Genomic DNA, 25,507 nt, shown 5'->3' on the forward strand with positions numbered 1-25,507 from the left:
GCGTAATAAATCTAGCCCTGGTTCTGTAACTTCATAAAAACTGGAGTGAAAAAACATGTTGTTAAGCCATTTGAGAATGATGCCACGCTTCTAAAGCCCTAAGGGATAAGAGTACATACTTACCAGGAGGGTGGATCACCCTATACCTCCCCAAAAAGGACAAACTCAAGAAGCAGAGTTCAAGACATAGTTCTAGGTTTAAAAATTGCTATGCACTTTCTTGAATATACTTTTTAGGTTGAGCATGAGCCAGCGCACAAGTGCTGCACTGAGAAGAGCTGTGGTAGTTGAGTATGGAGAGAAGCTTTGACTGCTATTTTTCATTGGCTTGTGTGTTTGTCCTTTGTAAATGCTGGCTTCTGATTCATTATGAGTCTTGTTAGTCCCTCCTTAGTACAGCCATGTCGTCATTTGTATCCACCAATGGCTACTGGCCCCTTTACTTGGTTGTTACATGGGGCATGTACTATTTCCTTCGTGCATACGTAGCGTCAGGCAGCTTTGTCCGTGCCTTCTTCTCTCCTCCTCTCCCTCCTCCCTCCGCCCGCCCTCCCGTTGTCCGAGCCTTCTCTCCCCTCCCTCCCTCCCTACCGATGTCTGTACCTTCCGCCCACCTGTCCTCCTGTTGTCTGTGATGCCAAGTCGCCAACCATTTGCAATCCAATAGGTCTCGCGTAAATTGGAGACCTATTGCATTGCAAATGCTTTTTTGCTATTGCTATTTATTACAATTGTTAAATGTACAGGGATACCATATCTCAAGACAAGGCCAATATGCACTGCCCCTCTTCATCCCAGTGCTTAATTTAAGCTGGTGGTTTTCGATGCTTGGCACCAGCACTTAATTGGCTTCTCTTCATCCCAGTGCTTAATTTGAGCTGGTGGTTTTCGATGCTTGGCACCAGCACTTAATTGGCTTCTGGTGCTTGGCACCACTTAATTGTCAACACCGCACTTAGGCAGCCTGCCACATGGTGGCGCTGCTCATCTAATTTAGAGCTGAGCAGAACAACTTGTTTATGAATACAATAGACATTAAAAATTACTAATACCTGCCGCCCCAGCCATTCCTCTAGCTTTGGGGACTAGAAATAATCTGAAATGTTGCACTTGCAGGCGGGAGAGATGGTTAGTAGTTGTTTTGGCAGCGATGACAAGGGCGATGGGTGGTGTAAGCTGCAGTGATCTCCTGATCAGGACTCTGGCAGTTACTATTTTACAAATTAAGCACTGCCTCATCCTCAGAAACGGTTAAATAGCATTTTACATTCCACGCATCTGCATATATGGTCTATTTCACTTGTATCTAAAAATGTAACTAAAACGAGGATGTAAGGGGTTAAATGTATGCCGAAGGTAAACTCAGACTGAATGGGCCTCGTGATTAAGCGGTACAGCTGTTTCCATGTGTTAAATAGTTGTAAGAGACAGACACAATCATTTTCTTATCTTATGTTTATGCTGCTGTGGTAATAAACTGGAATTTGAACTTTCCACTGTAGTAATAAACGTGGAGTGTGCGGTAACTTTCACTATGGAGAAGAATTAGCGGCATGGGTGTGGGCAGGGTGCATTTGAATGGGAGCATCTCAGCCATCAAATAAGGAATTGGGGGAGAGGAGAGATAGACTAAGTGCTGGAGGGAATGATAGGTAGACTAGTGTGAGAGAGATGAGAGTGAGCACCCCACTGGCCTGGAAGTGGGAACTCAGCCCAGCGCGTGGCTGTGTGCAGCGAGGTGTGCCCTGCGGCTGCAGCAGGCATCAGTCAATGCAGCTCCCAGCGGCCCCTGCGGAAGGCACTGCGTTGTGCACAATTCACGGTCGTCTCATGTGATGGGGGAGCACCGCAGGGAGGACGGGGACCCCCCTGGAAGGTAGGAAGGCCCTCGCGGGAGGGGGTGGGGGCAGCGGCTGTGTGGTGGCAACACAGGAGGCGATGGAGTGAGAGAGGCCGGTAAATAGACCTATGAGGGAGAGAGAGAGGGTGGGAGAAAGATGGGGGCTGAGGAAGAGAGGGAGGGGAGGTTTTGAGAACGGGGGTTGGGGGCGAAGGCGTGGAAAAGAGAGGGTAAGTAGCAAGCATGGAGTGCGAGGCGAAGAGTGGAGGCGGCGGCAAGGCTCGAGTGTGAAGAGGAGGCGGATGAAGCAGCACTGAAAATACTTGCAGGAAAAAAAAAGCTTTTTTTTAGGATGTAGATGTGTGTCCTTTTGTGGCGGTTTTCTCTCCTCTTTCTGAATATCCCTCCCCCATTCACCCACCGGCTCCGTCATATGAAATTTGCCTCCGTCACGAGGCGCTTCCCAACAACAATAAATACCGATAGTGAATGGGGGACACCTAGGAGTTGGCGGAGTGAGAAAGAAAGGTAGAGCAGAAAGGCATGACAGCAAGGCGATGGAAACTAAGGGGCGAGAATAGAGAGAATTTGAGGGTGGAAAGGAGAGAGTAGAAATGAGAGAGGGTGAAAACGGAGAAGAGAAAGTGTGAGTAAGGGTTGCAACGGCATGTGGCGTAACGATCAGAGCTGCCCACTGTGGAACTGGGGAACCAGGTTGGAGCCTCGGCGTAGGCTCAACATCCTGTGATTCTGGGCAAATCACTTAATAACCCCATGCCTACCTAAAAACGAATGTTTCCTTGTGTAACAACTGGTGCTCATGTAAAGGGCTCCAATACCTTAGGGTCGAGTTTGCGCTATATAACACTGGAAAAAAACAGGAAGAAGAGAAAGGGTGAGAAATGGAACTAGGGCAGGGAAATGCAATGAGGGTGTATGTGAAGGAGCTTAGGGGCATATTTACTAGGACGGCGATAAATAAACGCAAAGCGCACTTAGCGCTTGTTTATTTATCGCTGTCTATTGCAGGAATGTATCGCCCTGGTAATGCGTTATTAACAACGCGTTACTCCAGGGCGATAATATTCCAGGGAAATGGGCCAACATCGCTGGAAAACCAGCGATGTTGCACCCAAAACGGAGATAGCTTTGGTGATACGACCCATAATCCACCTCCCATGTTAGCTATGCCTTAGTCAGGAATTTAACAGACGCTAAATTCAGGCATAGTTAACGTGATTTAAAATATCGCTGCCCCTCGTTGATGATAGCACGAAGCTGGGGTAGGGATATTTTCCCATGGTGTTTTGTTAGGCACGCCTCCTATACATCTCATTAGAGATGCAAAGTGAGGCGTGAATAAAACGGGAGCTGAATCAAGGAAAGAAGCGCTACCGTGTCCTTGCAAATAATCCGATATAATTATCGCCTCTTTTTGCCCGGAAACAGACGCTAAAGCGGCGATAATTATATCTTCAGCCCTTGATGATATATACCCCTAAATAGGTTGCAACAATCGCTAGCTGGAGAGAGAGGGTAGTAGTACACATAGTGCCTGTGATGCCGCAGTGTGAGGGATTCCGCGTAGCATGGTTGCGCGGGCCCTAAAGCAAGCGAGGATATGTGGACCATCCTGGAGGTGGTCTAACCTTGTAATGTCCTGGGTATAGGCAGGACAGATCACGCGGACCCTGGCATGGTGCTAATCTAGCGTTTATTTAGAAAATCTCTCTGTTACTTGGTTCTTCTACCTCTAGGGGAGCTTGTCCCCACCCATGTTGTTCCTGCGCTGCTCTGGGATCCTGTGCTTCTACCCCACTCTTTCTTTCCAGTTCCTATGCAGGAAGTGGTGTCCGGTGTCCAGGCTGTGGACCTCAGGAGGCTTCAACGTGTAGGGTCCTATGGACCCACCACATGACAAAATTCTACAACCCCACCTACTGGGCAGCCTGGACCATGTCTACTGCACCACTCTATGCGTGTTCTTTGGCCACTTTGAACTCAGGCCTCCAACCCTTGCATACCTTGAGAGAGCACTGGAGGAGATAGTGTGCAGGGTACCATGCTGTGCAGTTATGAGGAATGGCTGCGTTGCAGAGCGTCCCATGCCTCACAGGGATTTGCTATTGACGCCAGGAGAACCTTACTTCACCCGTTTCACCTCGCGGTCAGACGCAAGGCTTGTATTCTGGCCACATGGGATGTAACTGTGGATAGTGTCTCACTCTGAGCCTTAACTGAACCTGGTGTGGCTAAAAAGTGCCATCCCCCCTCCCCCCGCCATGAGAATTTGCATCCTCAAGCCCTACTATGCATTGATTCTGAGGAGAACCTTTCAATAAAGGGCTGCAGTAGGCTAAATCATCAAGCCGCTGGCTTTGATAAGGACCACAGGTCAGAATATCCTAAGGAGATTTAATGTTTGACATGCCTATCATGACCTAAATAAGGTTCCCAAAATATCTTCCACTTGGTGTAAATTTTCTGTTATTAAATCTAGTGTGGCAATCATATTGTTCTGACAAGAATATTCTGGCACTCACTCCCTGATTACTACCATATCATTTTCATACATATTACTTCAAGATTTGTCCTGGAGCTCCCAAGAGGAAAGCATGCGGATATTAAGGTTCCTTACTCACACTTGTATAGCATTTGTTCCTATTTTACGGGCCAGTAACGCTTTCAGAATCTGGGTATTCGGCTGTCGTAGGGTTCTTGTCTGCAAGACTCAAAAATAGTGGTGGGTTGACCCTGTATCTGGTAGTCTTTCATTTTGTTTTAAGGTGTCTCATGGTGTATAGGTGCCAACGAAGTTAGACTTGACTAGCGTAATATGTGTGGAGCCTCATGGCCATGGAGATGCGTGCTGAAGGATATATATGGTGTTACACTTTTTTTACTGGTGTAACTATGTTTGTTGATTTAATGCAACAAAACCTACACAAGAGTTCTCTAGTAAACTGCTTGTATGCGGTGGCGGAAGAAGTAGGGACACAGGGAGGGAGGGGGTACTGCAGCACCCCAATAAAAGTTGAAACCTTTGGATGGAGAATGTACAATAAAGGAGCCCTTCAAAAGTTTTTCGTCTGACAGCATTTCACATTTTTTTTTTTTAGAGTTTTATATAGCGCAAACTAGACCCGAGGATATCAGAGAGCTTTACATGAGCACCAGGTTCGTTACAGATGGACACATACATTTTTGTTAGGCACGGGGAGATTAAGTGATTTGCCCAGAGTTACATGATGTTGAGCGTCGTTGCCGAGACTCGAACCCGGTTCCCCATCTCCGAGGTCGACCGTTCTAGCCGTTAGGCTACATCCTCTCCCCCTGTTATGTTTTCAAAGGCAGTCCGTCAAGTGACCCTTTTGCATTTAGTGAAATTATGTGATTGTCTAGCACCTCCACTCTCAACATTGTGGCAGCATCACTGCTTGTATGCAGTAGTAACTGTCCTCATGTGAAGCCCTTAGGCACTTTAGCGGGTCGTATCCACGCTACGTAAATATGCACATAAATAAATAAATAAATATCATGCCTATTGTTGTTACTACGATTGCTATCTATGCTCTAACTAGTAGTGGTACTCCAGGTTCTCATAATTATTCCAGTATTGCTACTGGTTTTATGTCTAGACATGCTAATACTATTACTATAACTGTTACCAGGACTCCAGATTCTACAGCTGATAGTAATACACCAAGTACAACTACAAGTATGAATGCCAATCATGGCAGCACTGCTGTGGCTATTTTTACTCTGCTCTCTACTACTGGTGCCACTAGTGCTAATCCTGCACTTCCTACTGTTGCTAGAGGTACCTCCGCTTTCACTTGTATTGCTAAAGCTGCTACTAATATCATTAGCATGTTTAGTACCTGTTCCACTTCTATTGTCACACATGCTGATACTACTTGTACTCCTGCTATTCTCAGTATGACCAGTATGCTTCGAGCTCCCTTTCAACAATTAATATCCCTTTACATTCTTTACTTTTATCTGATCACTTACTTCTCAAAGTCTACGAGGAACAAAACTGAAGATAAGCAATTTAATGCATGTTTAGTTTATGAAGTTGACTCAATGTAAAGAAAAATCAATTTGTTTCAGATTAATGATTTGATTAATTACAGCGTCAGGAGTTGGAATGTGCAACTGGCTAGTGAAGTTATCACCTGGGTACAGCATGTGGTGTGCTCTGCCCTGCTCAAGCAGACCACACCATTTTGAATTTTATCTTTGTGATTTTACTGCTTGTATTACATGGTGCTTTAAAGTAGTTTGCAGGGCTTTCTATGGTGCACAGCAATCCAAAGGCCAATCGAAACAGCATTGATTTCAAAGCTTACCTGAATCCCATGAAGTCTGTTTTGAGGAAGAGATCCACAGAGAGCAGCCTAGTGTTCATACACTTTTGCAACCAAAACATATATATCTTAGTAGCAGTATTTTAACCCCCGTACTCTAGGTATCCAATTGCAGTGTATGGCTGCTTCAGGTTGGAATAGTATGATGGGTCTCAACCCTATACTATATGGCCTTAAGCATGATTCATGGCATCTTGCACTGAGCCTGTTGTATGATCTGGAGCCAGTGAAGGGAAGTCAGTGGATTGAGATGTATGATCAGTGTTTTTGATGCTAAGGCTAATGCTGGCAGCATGATGTTGTCCTCTGCAGACCCTTGATTTGCAGGTTCCATAATTTGTGGTGCAATGATTATCCCTAGAGATGACTGCTGATAGAACAAAGCTGATCTTCTATGGTCGGAGAGACAGTGGAAGGATTCTAAACATGCAAGTGTAATAGAAACTGATCTAAGCGTGGTCCTTTTCCTGTTGATTAAGTTACAGGCTGGAATTCAGGCTGTTGACTGATTGAGAAGAAGAAGATGGCAGGGACACAAGGACATTGACCAGGGCCATTCTAGTGGAAGCAGAGCAAGGGTGCCAAACCTAGAAGCAGGACTTCAATCAGCAAAGTGTTTAGACAAAGTATATTTTGGTGTACCCAATTTTGAACATTTATCAGGCCATGCTTCACTTGATGATAATGACCAGGTTCATTAGATGGTCTAAAGCAAATTCTTATCTCTTCAGCAGGTTCATGTGATAGTCAATATTGAACTTTTCTAAGGTTTTGTCAAGGATATTATTTAGATTCAAGTAGGAGTCAGTCCCGATTCTCATAGTACTCCACAGGTGATGAAGATTAGCGTGATAAATTAGGACAACAATGTTACATGGTCGGATCTGTAAGTGAGGAAGCAGGTTAACCTTTAAAGGTCTGTTCCTTGGACACCATAGTCTTTTGGGAACTTGTCTTGAACAATTTTGTGCTTGATCCTATTAAATGCCTCTGTGAGGTCATGGCGTATTAGTTCACATATGTGGCCCTGGTCTAAAATGTTCAGCTCTTTTTTGATGTTTATTATAATGATAATGAGGATTGTTCTGGTGGGTGTGTATTTGGATGTTCGCTAAAGCTTCAAGAGTCCTAGCTAAAAAGGGGTCTTGAGTTATCTAGTGACTAGGGCTCACCATAGGCGTTTTGAAGAGCAGGGTTGTCAACTCGTGTTTGAGCTTTATGGATATGTCTCAAACTTTGAGTGGCAAATTGATAAAGTGCAACTTAGGTGGTAAAGGACAGGTTGACATTGCTTAATGATCTTTGCCTCGAGTTTTTTTAAAACAGTTTTTCATAAATCATTTACAAGAATTGCGACTTTTGTACCGAACCACCTTCTAGTACATTCAGTTCATCACTTACCTTAGGACATTTAGCTCATCTCTGCTTCGGTTCAGAAATGCAAATTTTCCCAAATGCCTTTGTTGTTTGTCAGTTGCAGGTTACAACCCGATTTTAGTATTGTAAATGCTGTTTGGTACGTCTAGTGGTACGGTTCCTAATGAGTGATGTGAATGAAGAACACTTGAAACATGAAATAAAAAAAGCATTTGGGCAAAAGCCAGGAAAAGCAACTTTATTGCTGGTAGGATTGCACAGTGGGTGCTAATCCTCCCTCAGGGATGTATGTGGAGCTTGGATCTAACAGGTATGGTGACTCATGCTTTTATCCTTCTGGGGTGGCGAAAATTAAGGACCGTATTTGGTTGGTAATAGTAGACCTCAGGCACCCACTGTGAATCAGAGAAACAGTGCCTTAGAGTGCTATGCTCTATGGAAGTACAGATATTATTATTATTAAAATTGCGTAGGAAAGTGGTTCTTAACCTGTGGTCCTCTGATCCCTTATTCAGGGTGCAAGCTGACCCTTATAAGTTCTAGACATTATTTTCCATCAACATTCACAAGCTTTTGGAGCTGCCTACTTATATAAAGGTGGACCCTCCTACCAGGAGAATGGTTTAATCAATTAACAATAATGCTTCCTTGAAGTCTACTCTGTTAACTCCCAAATGTATTCAATATATGTATGAACCAAATCAATAAAGGCATACTTAAAAATAATCATAGACATTTAAAAATGGTTTTTAGTTAGAAGCTAATGCTAGCTCTGTAGCAGCGCAAATGGGCACAGTCAAAGTTCTCATTCTAATCTGCTTCTTACTAAAAACAATTTTAAATTGGTACTCATTTCCCAGAAAATCATATGCATTTGCACACTTAGAAAACACGCCTTCTATGCTCACAGTGGTGTATGCATGTATACTCATGTGAACAGCACTAAAGGCCCTTCCAGGATGCACATTCTGCCAGCCACTTCTTTACATGGGCTGGCACTTACAAACTCCAACCACATACGCTCCTTGTATTGAAGGGAAGGGGGGGTATCCTCACTTTCAGCTGATCTGAAATACTTCAGCAGACAGAGAGCATCACTTCCCAGTAGGTAGCATAAACTATAGCATAATGAGCACCTGGCCTTTCTATCTTATATCTGATCACTGTCTTTATCAGCTTTTGAGTTAAAGACCCTGTTTAGTCTCCATCTTTGTTCATACCAAGACCAATGACAATCCAGTTATTACCTCTGCCCCGCCACTTCTGCTGAGAGCTATGATTTCACACAATTACCTATTACTTTGTGAATTACTCCTGGGCCATATACTGATGTGCAGTCGCTCTCATACTTAAACATGCAGTTGCAGAGGAAAGCAGATGCTGAGTTCATGTAGCATATACTTGTTGGTGTATTATTTTAGGTGCACAAATTGTAAAAATGGCTTGGGTGTGTGTGTCTTCCAGTTGTGATACAGTGGAGTCTGCAGAAAAAAAGGTTAAGAACCACTGGCTTAGGGAGATTGGAAGACCAGAAGATATTGACTTCCTTTCTCACCCCCACGAGCATACATACATGGCAGCAGTCCTGAGGAGGGTGGGGTACTCCTGATTCTTTTAAAATAGTGACTCGTTAATGAAGAGTACTGCTTTCAATACATAGGTTTACATAACATTTGACGTACATTCTATAATAACCACAAGCACATATGTACTATAAATCCAAGAGTATGGCAAAACCTCCATGTCACAGAATCGTAAAGTAAAGTCTGAATCTAATCAGCAATTTTTTCTATGTATTGATCTGTATATATGCTAGTAATAATATGTATAAAGATGCTCATATTTTTTGTTAAAAATTGTGTTTTATTTTTAACTTGCTGTCGCCTTCCAAAATGCTCCACTTGACATGCAAGAAAGTGCTGAAATTGAACTCAGCCATTATGTATGCAAACCTCCCTCCCAGGTGCTTCAGAATGCTGACATATTTAACCCCTCCCATGCGCCCGCGATTTTGCGGAAGTGCGGTACTTCCGCAAAACGGGCGGGGCCGCATCAGCCATTGGCCGACGGCAGCACCAGCGAGGTAGCGTTGCCATCGGCCAATGGTCGACGGCAGCATGGAAGGGGTTAAAAGTCTGGTAGACCAGACCCCCTAATTATATATTTTTTCATTGTATTGTTGTTTACTTTTTATTCCAGTTGTGTAGTGTTTTTATGTGAAGTAGTTGTCATGCTGATGGCATCACGTGCTGTATAAGATAAAAAAAAGTAGGTACAACGTCATTAAGGTATTCATTAAGATTTGGTTGGTGAAATTCCACCAGTGGCACCTTCCGGTTTCGTACTTCTTTGAGAGATCAGAGGATTTCCCTTTCTGACTCATCTTTAAATAATGCCAGTAACTAAACAATCCGGACAGTGGTGTGGACCCTAGAAGTGAATTGTATTGATTGTTAAATTCTAATAAATTGTTTACAAAAAGTAAGGTGTGGCCAATAAGGAAAGCTGAGAGCACCATGCTAAACACCCTGAATTATTGAGGGGTTCCTACCTAAGATTCCCTAAGCCCAGGGCCAGTATTGTATTGTTTTGTATTTTATTGTATTGTAGAATTTATATAGCACTTATTACCCCTATTTGGGGTGTGAAAGCGCCTACCTACATGAGTAGCACACTACACCACTTAGGGTGTGTGGTTGGAAGGAAGTTGTCTTTGCTTTGATCCTTTGTGAGAAGTGTCTCCATGTCGTGTGTGATGACCACAAAGGTGTGGTTATAGTGTTATGAGATGCAGCGCGTAGCAGTGGCTGTGCTATGTCCTCAACCCCTATGAAAAGGGAGTGCGTCCTGTACAACACACAACGCTATGTAACAAGCCTAGGAGATGAGGATGTGGCAGCGCAAGGATTATAATAAAAATCATGGTGGATGAGTCACCCTCATCCTCTCCCCTCCCCCGCTACCACCTTCTCCCAGTCCCCTCCCTTCCCTCGCTGCTCCACCCACCCTGAGATAAGCTGCATCCATGCTGCTTCTCCAGCCCCTGCTCCAGTGTATGGCAAGCCGCAGGGGACAGACAGTCTGAAGTCCCTGCTGATGAGGGGGGATAAGACAGGAAAGGAGGGGCGGATGTCAAGATTGACATCACAGGAGAGAGCAGAGGAGCTTTTGAAAGGGGGAGTAAACAGAAGATAAGAAACAGAGGGACGGGGAAATGGGAGCGAAGAAATGGAAGGGATGAGTGGAAAGAAAGAAAGACAAATGAGTGCCACCCACAACAGAAAGGACTAGAGGGATACGGATATGCAGAAGTAGGTGGGAGAAAATGATGCGAGACTGGAAGAAACTAAGGGCCAGATGTAGGAGCCCAAATAACGGTCGGTAACGGCCGATTTCGGCCGTTACCGACCGGTATGTAGGAATTGGCATGTAGGGGCCCTATTTTACCGATTCGGTAAATTTACCGAATCAGTAAAATACCGAATCAGTATTTTTACCGATTCGGTAACTTGCAGATGTAGGTGGGATTCTTCTGAGTTCCAAAGGCCTTTCAGATTCGGTATTTTACCACCCAATCCAATTGGGTGGTAAAATACCGAATCCAGGTGTGCATGCACATGTGTGCATGCACACCTATGCCATGTGACAGACAGACATGCCCTTAGGGCATGTCTGTGTGCCACATGTCACACGTGCCTGAATTCGGGGTGCTAGAGGGTGTCAAAGTGACACCCTCTGCACCCTTACAGGATTCGGTATTTACCGAATCGGTAAATACCGATTCGGTATTGCCCATTGATTCCTATGGGCTTCAAGGCCCATAGGAATCAATGGGCATTACCAAATCGGTATCCGATTTTTACAGATTCGGTAATTCAATTACCGAATTTACCTAAATCTCCCTGCTCCTATTTTACCGATTCATAAATACCGAATCGGTAAAATTCGTTATTTATGAGTCGGTAACATGGAATTACCTACATCTGGCCCTAAGAAGGTAAAAGATGAGAGAAGCAAAATTATTGTAGGCGAGGAAAATGGAAGGGTTGAAGAAGAGAAGTAATTGAAAGGAAGGAAGGAAGGAGAAAATAATTGGTAAGTGGATAACAGAGGTAAGGAAAGGACAGGTGAGGTAAGAGTGACGAGCGAAGAAGATAGATATGAGAATAGGGCAAAAGGATAAGAGAAGCGAATAGACATGAGAATAAGGGAAGGATGAAAGGTAGAGGAGCAAGGAACTAGCAAAAGCAATTTTATGGAAGAGAACACTGAAGCACAGCAAAGGGAGCCAGATAAGTTGAAAAGAGGGGAGAAAAGAAGAGGGAATCCCGGAGTAGTTTTTTGGATGGAAAATTTTAGATTTTGAGTGATTTCGTCAAAGTTCACGTGATGTAATTTCTGTTAACATCTTCATTACGTACACAAGTGGTGTTGAAACTTGAAAAATCCTATCTGTTAGGAAGCATGCATAACCAAGCACTGGTTGTATTAGTTCCTATCTACCGCAGAGGACTGGAGGGAGCATTATTGTCATCCCCATCATCTGGTTTGAAGGGCTGTTGTGTTCATGGGGTGCTCTGCTGGATGCTCCCATCACTGAAGATGGGTTGAATGGAAGCAAGATGCTAGGAATCCTCCTTCTCCATCCAGTGGTCTTTAAAGGTTTTCCTTTTGAGTCAGACAGGGTCCCTTAAAGTGAGTTACTATTTTCAATCAATTAATTATTTAAAATGTTAACTATTGTGAACATGTTGTAGGACCTGTTGGCTTTTTCACTAAGCATTGTATACCAGTGTTTCCCAAACTGTGGGTCCGAGCTAATTGTTGGTGGGTCTGAAAGTCAGAGCAATAAATAAAGATGCCTTAAAAATCTGTGTTTAAATTGTCACATGTCAGTAATTCAAAGACCGAGGTCAAATGTCAGGCTGCTTTATTCTTTTAACATGGGGACTAATGTTTACTCTTCTTTCTCTGACTGAAAAGCAAGAGGAGCTTTTAAGGTGAATTATGTGACAATACAGAATGCCATACACATAAAATGTAAATTACCTGTAAATGAACTGTATACATCCAGCAGTTAGGAAAAGAAAAATGAAGCATTTTTTTGTAATTCTGAAGTGTTCTGGAAACAGAGATTTTAATAGGATCAAAACAAATCAAGACACTTACTTGGTGATGCACAATGGATAAATATTGACTGAGACCAGATTTCCACACATTAGGGGCCAGATGTAGGTAGGCAAATACCGGTCGGTAACGGCCGATTTCGGCCGTTACCGACCGGTATTTGGCTTTTGACATGTAGGTGGCTCGAAATTTACAGAATCGGTATATTTACCGATTCGGTAAATTTACCGCTTCGGTATTTTTCCGAATCGGTACATATACCGATTCTGTAAATCCATATGTAGGTGGCACAGTTTGCAGTGCCACAGGCCCTTAGGAATTCTTAATTTACCACCCAATCCTATTGGGTGGTAAAATACCAAATTCCAGTGTACATGCACATCTGTGCATGTACACCTATGCCATGTGACACACAGACATGCCCTTAGGGCATGTATGTGTGCCACATGGCACACAAGCCTGCAATTGGGGTGCTACAGGGTGTCAAAGTGACACCCCGTTCCCCCTGCCAGGATTCGGTATCAAGGCCCATAGGAATCAATGGGAAATACCGATTCGGTATTTACCGAATCGGTAAATACCGAATCTTACAGAATCGGTAATTGTAAAATAAAAATTACATACATCTGCCTACTTCCAATTTACCTACTCTTAAATACCGAATCGGTATGATTCGGTATTTAAGAGTAGGTAAATCGGAATGACCTCATCTGGCCCTTTATCTGTAAACTGAATGTCTGTGCAAATTTAGTGGCCATTTCAATGGAAAATATGCTGTCTGTAAATGAGAAGGCGCTAACACATGACGCTTTAGTTATATTTAAAAACCGCTCTACCTCATGGCAATTAAGGGTAGGTGGGCCATGAAAGTTTGTTGTTCTAAAAAGGTTTGGAACCAAGCGACTGTAATGTGCTGCAACACATTTGGAATCCTAACTGGATTTTTTCCAGTAAGTGACATTGTATATATTTCTTGGCACTCTTTTCTTGGAAAAACAGGTTGCACATGGCAGATAGATTGTTTGGGTGGATACATTTAGTCACTTTTTTTTAGGATTGGTGTCACCAATATTTCTTATTATAGGTACAGTTCCTAGTTGAACGAGGTATTCATGAGGATGATCATGATAATGACTGCCATCATTTAATCTTTTTTTAAAACTGTGTTTAAAAAACCCAAAAAGGCAATATCTAACATGTAGTCAACATCATACAGAACAGACAAGTTATGAGTGTATACATTTACACATATAACCATTGACGGGCATGCATTTGCCAATGAAAAGACACCTTCTGCCAGTCCCTATGGACAACCACTCAATAGTTTGGGAAAATACAGTAGACACAGTCCTGAGGTAAATACAATGGCATACAAACATAGCACCATGCTTACACCACCAGTGTGAGATAAACCAATTCTAAGTGGGACACCCCTACAACCTATGTTTTTGAATAATCTACAATGCTCCAAAATCTTCAGTAAAGTTATGGAAATAAACATCCACACCGTATAAACATCCTCACTCAATTGAATTTGTCTATAGCACTGTATTTCAACTATTTAACACGGACACATGCCCAGATATCCGCTGTTTGCCAACAGAAGCTGTGGCCTTTCTCACAGATTTCTTGGAATAGGTATTGGCATTAAGCCACGACGTATTTCTAAACATACCTCTGCAGCCCACATCAGTTGTGTTCAGCCTTTACCTTGTTTAACATGGAGTAATACCTGCACCCAAAACTTTAATTATTGGTAATTAATGCAACCATATAACCTTCAACATGCATTATCACACTAGCCTCCAGCGCTTAAACTCTTTCCATGCTGTGGTCCCACACACGTGTATTTCATAACTCCATTTTTGTATATGACCAATGTGTTATCAGTGATGTCATCAAGGAAATCATTTGAGATGTTATCCGTGATGTCATCAATGATGTCATTTACTTTGTCATGAGTGCTATAATATGTGAGTTCCTAAGCAGTGCCCTGCATGGGTGAAAGTAATAGTTTGGTCATTAAACTATAGACATTTGTAATTATTTTAACTGTATACAAGATGTTGTCCATTGCATGCATGCTTGAATAGGACGGTGTTGGTTTTCGTGTTAAGACAGGCCTTAATAGCTAATTGGGAAAAGTTATGTCAGATTCCGGAAGTATGATATGGTTATTATGAAACATTGTGACAAAGCCAGAAGGACTGACTTACTTATTATGAAAAGCATGTGTTAAATGTTGTCAGCTTTTTGGATGTATTGTTATTACATTGTGCTATAGCCTGCTTGAAGGTATTTTTGAATCTTACAGATGACTGTAGTAGGCAATGGTTTTGATGTGATGACCCATCCAAACAAAATATAGGGATAGAAGACGAACACTATGATAATCCTTATTATACTCTTTTAGGAAGGATTGTAAATTGTTTTGACAACTGTAATTCTGCACATATTCGTAATCGTATTAGAGTATACCAGATGTTTGCCTTATGGGAACGTTTACACTCAGTGCTGTAGGTCTAAGCTGGTAATGGTAACAAGCCACTGATAAAGGATACATGCCTGACTGTAATGAAAAATTACAATAAAGGCAGTAGACCTGACATATTTTTTGTGAGAAGCATATTTTAAAGTCAATACGCATATAAGGGTGGATTGGTATTGCGTGGTATTAAAGACTACAGATACTATGTTACAAATAATCTCATAGATTACTTTAGTAGTCAAGCTGGTGTTGGTTTTCTCGTTGGACAAATCATGGGTATAGAACATTTGCACTGTTAGAATCCTTGATAGAACCTCTTAAAAGGGATGCTTTGCCAAGTGTAATTTTGCAGACTTTTTATGGCCTTTAATGGCTGTATGCCTGATGGCTGCCTTTTTGGAAAATGTAAACTCAATATGGTAGGCTTGAGTTGTTTATAGGGACAAATCGATGATAATAGCTTTAGGCCTTGTTTATTCTCTAGGAAAAGTTATTTCAGATGACATAGATCTGGTCTGTTTATCATGAAAAGTGATTACAAAGGAAATAGCCCTGATGTATGTATCATGTAACATATGTTAAACTCAATAGGACTCTAAGAGTGAATTATTTTGCACCTTGTTGAAGCCGAGAATCAGAATGAGAATTTTTTTGTTGGTTACCTAGTTTAACAAATCCTAGGCGTAGAAAATTTGCACTGTAATAATTCTTGCTAGAATCTGTTTATGAAGGCCTGACAGGCATCGCTATCTGCCAGCACTGTGTAATAAAATAAAAGGGAATAAATGATAAATAGATACATATTTATAAATATAAACCCATATACATAAAACAAGGGCATTCAGGTCAACACTCTTCTGCCATTGGGATGTCTGGATGTCATTTACTCTCTGCTACCAGCCATGAAAGCACACTGCAGGGGGCAATGGTTCAGTCCACATGAGTCAATGGCTTTCTTGCCCTATGTATGATGCAATTTTCTGATCACATGTGCACATCTACCTGAAAATAAGTGCCCTTCTGTCTTAGGGCTGGTTAGCTAGTCCTCTGGTTTTCTATCTCCTTATATACTGCACCTTTGATTTATTTGCTTTTTTTCATTTGATTTTAGTTTTGTAAGCGGATACTACAGCTGCACATGCAGTGCTAATGAGCTGCTTGCTCAGTTTCATTTTCAGTTTTATTTTCAGTGGGCCACATCCCACACAGCTTTTCAGTGGGCCACATCCCACACACTACTTCCTCTGGCTCAGAGGATCATTACAGAATTTTGTTGTTCATAATTAAACCTCCCTGTTTTCCATTTTCACTGATTTTTACAGATAAATACAGATAGAAACCATATATTTCTTGTCTGTATTAATTTTAAAATGTGGCTTAAAACGGAAATTGGGTGATTTTTGAGTGATTCTAAATACAGTTTGCCATGACTGCCAGGCCAATAACTGTGTGGGTTGATAGGAGAGGGGGTTAAAAAAAGGTATTTTAGTAAAGAGGCTTAAACAGCAGTAGATATGCACAAGGCTGATACTGAAATGTGCATATTTTCATATAAGTGCATTGATTTATCTTCTGCAGGAGTTCGTATCACTGAAACCTGGCAGGCATTCAAGCGTAACTGTATATTTATTGGTTAAATAAATGTGGAAATATACCAAGTTTCAGCTTTAATTTTTTCAGAAAACCCATAATAAATATGGATAAATACAGATAAAGTTAACAAAAAACAAATATGGATAAATACGGATGAAAATATCTTAAAAATAAATACCATAAAAGCAGGAGCCCTATTCATAATGTATCATTGTTTTACCATTCTAAAATGGCCAACATGTTGGTTTTAAGGCTATGCCACCGCTTTAAAACAACTGTAGACTATGCACAATACCACAACAAGACAGATTCCCACTGTTATGTTTAATTTTGTTATTGTAAGGATATGCTTACCGTGTTAAGAGTGCAGCATGTTTTCTTTTTTCTACTTGTATTCTTTTACTTAATCTTGCATATGTTGTTGAGTTTATGTGTGTGTTTTATTGCTGCTGCGTCAGAGGGTGATGAATGCAAGTCATTGTCAGTGTATGTGTATGTATGTATGAATGCATGCATGAGCGCAAAAATAGGTGATAGGGATGGATGATGACTGAGTGCCTAAACCCATCAATGACACAAATGGCACTTACGCTCATAGGTCAGACCAATTGGCCTGGCCAATGCTTGTGTGACTTTTAGATACAATAAATCGTAAAGGTAATTGCCTAATATGTGTGCAAGCTGAGAGCACTATGTCTGGTCTTTCTTTAATGACAACCGCTTAGATACAATGTAGAGGTATATTTAAGGTTGGATATGATATGTTATGTGCAGTATGCTTTCTTTCTTCTGGCAAAGCCCTTTGTATCTTTTTTGCAGCTGTTGGTAGCTGTAAATGGTGCTGTGTTCTGTGCAGTGCCTTAACCTTGTATTTGAGGCTGAAATGATCTTGCGTACAGTATATATTGTAAAATGTCTTTGCTATATGAAGTTAATACTTTTGTTTGATTCTGGACTACTTAATCCTTGGGTTTCTCAATGTCCATGACATACCCTTTGCAAAACACCTGTGCTGGATTGGTTCTAGGCCTGCCGAAAGCATGCGCTGTTTGGAAGGGCCTGAGGTCCCTCATCTGCTTAACGGCTAAGAAGAGTGTAACCTTTTATTCAGTGTGTCTTGTACACAAGGCTCTCCACCAGAGGGGCACAGATTACCACAGGTCAGCATTTAGCTGGCATATCCCAAGCAGGTTTCTAAGATCTATGGGGCAAAGAAAAGTTGTTATCCCCAGATTTCGCAAAACCAGATGGGGGAACGTGCCTTCTCGGTGGCGGCAGCAAGGCTTTGGAGCAGCCTTCCCGAGCCGATTAGGATAATGATTCATATCTTCTGTTTCATTGGCAGGTTAGAACATGACTCTTTATGTCCTCTTAGCTGGGCAGGGGCTTTTGTTTCTGGGTGGGTGGCCAGCTGGCTTTTCCCTAGGTGGTACTGATGTGTCCGACCTTATCGCTTTGACGCCTTATGGTTATATTCACTCTATTAAATATATAAATACAAATAGTGTGAAGGGAGGGTATAGTGCATGTGTGAGCACTGATGAGACTGGTGTCCTGTTTCCGAATGAATTGCCTGTAGGCTTGATAGGCCCATAGTCATACTAGAGGATTTAAGAATTACTACATTTTATGTAGATTGGTGTGGTGATTTTTAGGACTAGGTGTAATTAAGTTCTGGGGAAGAAATAAGGTTGTCAATTTTGCCCCAACCGGGAATTGGAACTCCACATAGAGAGTGAGCTCTACATCTTTTTTTTTTTTTTTTTAAACCTTTATTGACATCAAAGGAAAGACAAGTCGAGGCCTACAACCAAGCCGGCCGGCCGCAATGTGCAAAATAGTCAGGAGTCACCAGGCAAATATTACATAATCAATCAACACAAAGTAGAGGCCGTACAATCGTAGAAGGGGAAAATTACAGAAACCAAAGGGCTAAAACACAGGAGTAGTAAGGTTTAATTTTATAATATGGGGAGAAGACATATGACAGGCTCACTTTCAATACGGAGGCATCCGATATCCCAAACCAACCTCAACATTAATAAGGGGGCAGGGAAGCAAAAGATCGGGGGGACAATACAATGCATTCAAGAAAATCAGGATACGTGAGACACAATCAGCCCCTGAGCATTATCATCGTAACATGCCCGCCACCCAAGACACTACCAAGCCAGAACAGCGGGATCGGAAAAACAATGCATCAAAACCAGCCCGTCATAATAACCTCTGGGGCACAGGAAGGGAAAAAAAAAAAAAAGCGGGGGGGGAACGAAGTGGGGAAGGGGAAGAGGAAGGGAGAGGAAAATGGAGGGAAGACAAAATAAAACAATAAAAGGAAAATAAGAAAATATGAAAAAACGAAAGGAAGAAGACACGCCGACACAGGCCCCCCGTGGCGGGAAGATAGGAGACAAAAGGAGTAGCGGCCCAAGTGGGGGTATGGCGATCGGGGAGAAAGATAGCCGAAACATAGCAGGAGGATGAACGACGCCACACCCCCCACCCGAAACACACCACAGGAGGTCGGGACAGACGCGGCCTCACGAAAAGGGGATACAAAAGGGCCATAGAACCAGAAGACAAACAAAAAATAGAGCCCAACCCACCCGTCCCACCCTGCACCCCTGTAGAAGGCTATGGCCCACCCTTCAAACAGCGTGCCTGTCGCCCTAAACCAGAACCCGAAATATAGCGAGAAGTAAGAGAGAAGAAAGAGACAAAAAGGCAACAAAAGCGGAAAAAAGAGACAGGAGGGAGGAGCAGAATAACCATAATCCGAACGGGCGGCCGCAGCCCTCCGCCCAACCAGACAAGCACAATCAAAAACAGACCAGGACGACACCCCATCACGTGCCACCAAACATTAGGAGAAGGGGACCTCCCATCTTTCCACGATTAAAAACAATTATGCTACTAAATCGTATACCGGGAATCAAACGGAAGTCGTACATTTCACCCCCAACCCTTTCGAGCGACAAACCCCACCCACCACATGGCAATGTAAAACCACATACTAAGTACCGAATCAGCATGTAATTGAGAGGAATGGAGACTAGCATAGTTACGTGGGGGGTAGATAGATCCACAAGGGAGCAATAGTCCAAACAGAAAGTATCGATGCATCAAATATCGCAGCACGAGCAATGAAAAACAGGAGTTCAGTTGCGTCACTGGAGCAGGAGAGGTGGCCCCAAGTATAGACACAGGCAAAGTCATCGAAGCAGGCACAGTCGGCAGTCCACCAATAGTTTCAGGTAACAATGTCGAACAGGGTCGTAGTACAGCATCCAAGTCCCCGGGGTCCGAACCTTGAAAAGCAGGGCGCCCCAAAGTCACCGACACACTAGACGATCGTCGATCAGTGGCGGAGTCACTCAAGTCAGTCGAGGGGGGCGAGGCAATGAAGTCTTCGAAACAAGAGGGCGACAAGAAGAAATGGCCGCCCAAAATGGCGGCAGATCGTGGCGTACCCACCGAGACGCCCAGGGCCAGGGAAGCGTGTAGGGATCTCAGGGCGTCCAGGATATCTCTGACCGTCGGATCACGTCCACCAGATCCGCTCCCCACACCAATAGGCAACACGGGCCCGCTGCCACAGGGTGATTCTCGTTGCGGAGGGTCGGCCGCCATTTCGTGAATCAGCCCAATCGCCGTTCACCAAGACCCCCGGAAAGAACAGTTCTCAAATGTAGGACTTTACAAGCTCCGGGGGTCCCAGCAAGGGCGGCCTCGATGCCAAATGGATATCCGCCCGAGACGGGTCTCCGCCAGAACCAGCACCGGTGCCCCAATCAAGGGGAGTCCGGGCCCCGAGGACCAGGGTCGCCGGACAAAGCAGCGGCGGGGAGAGACCCCTTCACAGACTCAGGTCCCCGGCCCTCTCACCCACGTCGGCCACGCGGCCACCAGGGCAGGCCCGGGTCAGGATCGCCGGGATCTTCGCACATCGGCTGCCAACAGTGGTTCTCGCTCTCGGCCGGGGCCGAGAGCCGTCGGATCCCACCGGCCAGGTCCCGGTCCAAGTCTCGCAGAGGCCCCGATCTCTCAGAGGCCACAACTCCGGAGCCACTGCACACCGAGACCCCGGGGTCGGATGGTAAGTACAAACAAGCCGTTATGTTTCCGATGCCCCAAAAATGTGTCGTCCCCGGACAGGATGGGAGACAGGATAGACAATCAGGACGGAGGGCTGCGGGAGCTGAGCTAAAGGGCGACCATTACGGCCGCGAGCTAGGCTCCTCCCCCCGAGCTCTACATCTTTAAATTTAATTAGGAGGTAAGGTCTCTTAGAAGCCTCACCAGACAGAGGGCGATTATTTTAGGCATTCCCATTCCTAGTGTGCAGGAAATGACTGTTATTGGGGAGCAAGAACGTTTCCATTGGCTTTCCAGCTGTTAGTATTTCTGATTCAGCTGTTGGCCCCTGAGCAGGCCAAGCATTAAGCACAGATTAGGTCAACTCTGCCAACTTCTCTTGACTCTCCTCTTACATAAGGTAGTACCACTTACAATCATACACCACAAAATGTTTGGCACAGGTCCCCAAAATATGCAACAAGATAGAAACCTTAGCCTGGATGAAAATAATGTCAGGTTTTAGTAGGCCATCAAGACCCAAACGAGGTAGTTGCTAGGAGCTGAACCTGATTACCAGCATGTTGTTTTAGAGAAAGATGTTCAAAGTGCTTTACTTCCGTAACCTGTTAGTCCTGGACCTTAAAAAAGGGAGACAAGAAAGAGGCAGTTATCTACACCCTGCAAATGACGCTACATTAGCATCACAATTGTTGATTATTACAGGTGAAGCAACTACTTTAGTGGCTTCAATGGTAGGAAAAACACCCATGTGGCGCTTTAACTTTAATAAAAAAACAGCATTTGTTTGTCAAGTTGACAAACAAAAGCTTTTTTTATAAAAGTGCTCCATGCCGCGCTTTCACTTTGATGGCGACTGCGTCCCTTTCCTCAGACTTGGCTCATTTAAGGAAAGAGACATGGTCGTCATTAAAGAGTTAGTGCGGCATAGGGCAATTACATTTTTTTTTTTTTTAAATAAATAGTAAAAAAAAAAAATGCGGCGTTGCGAGGGTGTCCTGTCTGCAACAGGAGCCATGTGAAAACCATTAAACGCAATAGTGCTCGGAGGCTGTAATCAAAGCCTACCGAGCAACAACACATGTAAAACGGGGTGGCCTCATGGGAGGTTACTAAATGAGACAAGGTGGTACTAAGGAGGGGCTATTAACCCTATTGACCAATGAAAAGCCACAGTTTCCAAAGGACAAGGGCAAAAGCCAGTGGAATGGGCAGAGAGTGGGCGGAGCTTCAAGTCCATACCTGAATACAGCATGCCTTGCAGAGCAGCGCGTGCGCTGCTCCATGCTCGACTTAAAAATGGCCCCTGTTAGCAGTCCAGATAGCTATAAAAGTTGCCCACATTTAATAATCAGGCCAGAGTTGAATTTATAAAAACACACTGTATTGTTATTTTGCAAGATATGTAGACTGCGTGCATGTGTACTTACTACACGCAATGTATGGGGTAATATTAAGAAAATCAAAAGTAAAAACCTGTCCACCCAGCAATAAAACAGGCCCACAAACTGCTAAAAAACAGGCCCACGCACAGATCTTTCAGCCCAGCCCAGCGGGCACTCCTGATTGCCCTAGAGGCCAGTCTGACCCTGATACAAAGCCTTTAAGTTTATTTTCTGTCTGTTTCCATTTGCCAGGTGTACAAAGACAGAGTTAGAGACTCATTCAATTTTTTGAGAAATGCTACTTATTGAAAATGCAGATTGGTGTTAAGTTTCGTATCCTCGCATGCATTGTCTTGTGTATAGAATCAAATTGTAATTTATTTTCTCTAAGTTTTGTTCTGTTCATCACCTCACTCTCATCCACTATAACTTACATTCCTCCCAGTCTCCTTTACACTTCCTACTTGTTTTCTGCTCTTTTTTCACTTTTTTTTCCTGTTTCTTCTTCAATTTTTCTTCAATTTGAAAGAGAAAATAGACTAACACCAGCATTTTTTCCATGTAATCTTTTATTTTTCTCAATTGTCTTATACGCTTACATCTACTGCCATTTTATGTATTGTAAGAACGTTTGCGGGGTTTTTTATTATTTTGTTTTCAGCTTGGACCATGCATGTAATACCAGATTTGGTACTATTAATCGTAAAAATTGTAATTTTGACAAATCGTCCAATTATTCATTGGTTTTTCATAAGTATCGGGCCTATAGACTGATATTCTCTATTTTGGAAAGTCAGCCTTAGGTAGCACCAGCATTAAATGCTAGTAACAAACCTCTGCCACACCCAGTGAACTTGTGCGGCTTCCAATAAGGGACAGTTGTGTTTAGAACTGAGCAGTTGTTTTGCCAGAGTTCTGCCGCCTTAGGGGAGTGCCTGCCAGTCTGGGCCCAGTGCCATGCTCACAGATGAGTGACCGCAGACAAGGTCAGGTTGTTTTTCATAGTGATGGGCAGTCATGTTGAGGATGAGTCAGGTAGCTCTTGCATGGCTGCTAGATCTAATTTTCAGTTCCAGGCATGGAAGGAAGAGGACAGAGCTGCAGGGAATAGAGACAAAATCTCTTTCCTCCCACCCATATTTCAAACCTATGTGGCACTTAGAAAACATCCAGGAACCCTATGTTTCATGTTTAACGCAATTGTCCATCTTATCTTGACCAAGGATGTCCAACGTAGAACAGGGTATGTAGATTTTTTTTTCATGCTTATGAATACACCGCATTTACCACATAATCGATTATCTGCTGCATAATCTGCAGATTTGATTAATAAAATTGTTTCTAGCTCAACCTGATCAAAAGTTACTAAAAACATTATGATGTGTTCGTGAGCAGTGGAAGGTCCTTCTCAAAAGTTAACTGGTCATATTTCAGTTGCTTATTTTTATATTTGGTTGTTAAACTGGTACTAATGAGGAATGCTATTTCCCTGGACAATACTACCATGTGTAAAAATGTCAAAATAATGAAGTAATACTATCAAAAATTGGGCCACATTATGATGCGTAATTTGCCTTTTCTTGCCAATTAATTTAATCAACCCTGTTGCATAATTTAGTGCTCCCCTGTTGCATAATTCCAATAGCCCTGGGTATGATGGACCCATATTGATCTTGGGATTGGTAGCCTTTACTATTGGAATTTAAAGAACAGTGGGAATGAGGAAGATCATGTGTTGCAACATCCATAAACGCAACCCCTGGTTTTGGGCACTCGTCTGTTGGACATCTTCTTGAGGGGCACTTTGAGAGAGACCCGTTGCCACCATCATTGATAGATCCTACATAATATACGGATCAGAGAAAGACACCACCACGTGTTCAGGAAGCAAAATCTTTTCCTTGATGAAAAAGTATACCCCATGGAATTTATTTGCTTTATTGTTTTGTTTATTGCATGAAAGTAAACTTACGGTCTCATTTCAGCTTATACTATTACCGATTTTACCTAATCAATGCATGTTTAACTAAACTGCTCTACTTCACCTTCATTGAATGGAACTGACAAGAGCTGACAAAAGAAATTAAATAGAGCACACAGTAGTGTATCAAGGATGTCATGGGCCTTGTGCAAGCAAGGAAAATTGCCCCTTTGACTCATGTTGGATTAGTAAAATGCAGCAATCATTCGGGTTCAATGGGACCCTGAGTGCCACTGTACCTGCTGCACCAATTGTAGCTGCACCCCTGCTAGTGCAGCATATAAGGTTTGACTCAACTTCATTTCAATTGCATATATTTTGAAAAAAGTCACTGAGAAATTTGGAGATAATAACTGCTGTAACAATCACAACATGATGTGGAACCTACTGATGCTATGTAAATCGAAATGATGCACCTATGTTTTATTTTTTCCTGATAATCAGTAAACAGATGTTTTAATTTTTTTTAAATGATGGTAAAGCATCTGTAAATCTTTGATGTTGGTGGGATCTAGTGTGTGAGGGATGCAGCGGACCGATTTTGGGGTCGCGTCTTGGATGAAAAGAGGGACCTTAAATTAAAAGGCATATTTACAACAAGGGGTGGTGATGGACAGAGTCTCTGAATTAAGCAGAATACTCTCACCCAGTCAAGAGATCAGGGCTAGATCCAACACCTTTTTTTAGCTCATTGCACCATCCCAGTTTCAGAACCTGGCTGTATGCAAATTAGTCTGTCCCTGGCCCAGTGCATCATGGGAACAGGGCAGACCAGACTACAAAAGCCAATTCTTACACTGGGAAGGAAAAAAGCTTCCGGGGACCGGTTTCTGGCATTTCAGCCGTCTTCGGCCCGGCTTGCTTGAATCCTGATGGTGCAATGAGCAAGGGACTCACATCTGAGTATACCCTTCCACGCTTAGGGTGGACAAAAATATTTACAACAAGGGGTGGTGATGGACAGAGTCTCTGAATTAAGCAGAATACTCTCACCCAGTCAAGAGATCAAGGCTAGATCCAACACCGTTTTTTAGCTCATTGCACCATCCCAGTTTCAGAACCTGGCTGTATGCAAATTAGTCTGTCCCTGGCCCAGTGCATCATGGGAACAGGGCAGACCAGACTACAAAAGCCAATTCTTACACTGGGAAGGAAACAAGCTTCCGGGGGACCGGTTTCTGGCATTTCAGCCGTCTTCGGCCCGGCTTGCTTGAATCCTGATGGTGCAATGAGCAAGGGACTCACATCTGA

At 43.1% G+C, this 25,507-nt stretch overlaps 1 protein-coding gene across 7 annotated transcripts in view; it reads left to right on the plus strand.

The window, feature by feature from the left end:
* Positions 1–25,507, plus strand: part of EPB41L1 (erythrocyte membrane protein band 4.1 like 1) — a 574,086-nt gene that overhangs the window by 237,455 nt on the left and 311,124 nt on the right. For 2 of the 7 annotated variants that reach the window (XM_078652089.1, XM_078652085.1), the window contains exon 1: positions 1,765–1,876. The exons of the other annotated variants lie outside the window; for them this stretch is intronic. The gene's annotated coding sequence lies outside the window, so the exon portion shown is untranslated. Of the gene's footprint in view, positions 1–1,764; positions 1,877–25,507 lie in introns of those variants that run through there. 7 annotated transcript variants of the gene reach the window in all.

The sequence above is a fragment of the Lissotriton helveticus genome, chromosome 7 (assembly GCF_964261635.1).
Source record: "Lissotriton helveticus chromosome 7, aLisHel1.1, whole genome shotgun sequence".
NCBI classification, from domain to species: Eukaryota; Metazoa; Chordata; class Amphibia; order Caudata; family Salamandridae; genus Lissotriton; species Lissotriton helveticus.